The sequence below is a fragment of the Colobus angolensis genome, unplaced genomic scaffold (assembly GCF_000951035.1).
Source record: "Colobus angolensis palliatus isolate OR3802 unplaced genomic scaffold, Cang.pa_1.0 Scaffold61, whole genome shotgun sequence".
Lineage (NCBI taxonomy): Eukaryota > Metazoa > Chordata > Mammalia > Primates > Cercopithecidae > Colobus > Colobus angolensis.
Window position 1 is genome coordinate 4841568 of NW_012119710.1, and position 795 is coordinate 4842362.

The following is a 795-nucleotide window of genomic DNA, read 5'->3' on the forward strand; positions in this document are numbered from 1 at the left end:
AAAATTAGCTGGGCATGGTGGTGGGCACCTGTAAGGCCAGTTGCAGTGGCTCATGCCTGTAATCCCAGCACTTTGGGAGGCCAAGGTGGGTGGATCACCTGAGGTCAGGAGTTCGCAACTAGCCTGGCCAACATGTTGAAATTGCATTCTACTAAAAATTAGCCAGCCGCGGTGGTGGGTGCCTGTAATCCCAGCTACTCAGGCGGCTGAGGCAGGAGAATAGCTTGAACCCAGAGATGAAGGTTGCAGTGAGTGGAGATCACGCCATTGCACTCCAGCCTGGGCAACAAGAGCAAAAGTCTGTCTCAAAAAATAATAATAATAAAAATAAATAAATAAAACAGATACAATAAAGACTTAAATGATACAGAATGACAGAGGCAATAAATGCTATGGAAAAATGTAGAGCACCTAAGGGGGATAAGGAGTGGCAGGAGGGTGAAGGAGGGGAGCAAGCTGTAGCATTAGAGTAACATGTATAGATCATGTTGAAAAAGGCAGCATTTGGCTGGGCACGGTGGCTCACGCCTGTAATCCCAGCACTTTGGGAGGCCAAGGTGGGCGGATTGCCTGAGGTCAGGAGTTCGAGACCAGCCTAGGCAACACAGTGAAACCCCGTCTCTACTAAAATACAAAAAATTAGCCAGCCATGGCAACGTGCGCCTGTAGTCCCAGCTACTTGGGGGGCTGAGGCAGGAGAATTGCTTGAACCCGGGAGGCGGAGGTTGCAGTGGGCCAAGATCATGCCATTGCACTCTGGCCTCAGCCTGGGTGATAGAGCGAGACTCTGTCTCA

At 50.2% G+C, this 795-nt stretch overlaps 1 protein-coding gene across 1 annotated transcript in view; it reads right to left on the reverse strand.

Annotated features, from left to right (window-relative positions):
• Positions 1–795, reverse strand: part of AGBL2 (ATP/GTP binding protein-like 2) — a 68101-nt gene that overhangs the window by 25257 nt on the left and 42049 nt on the right. The window lies entirely within an intron of this gene.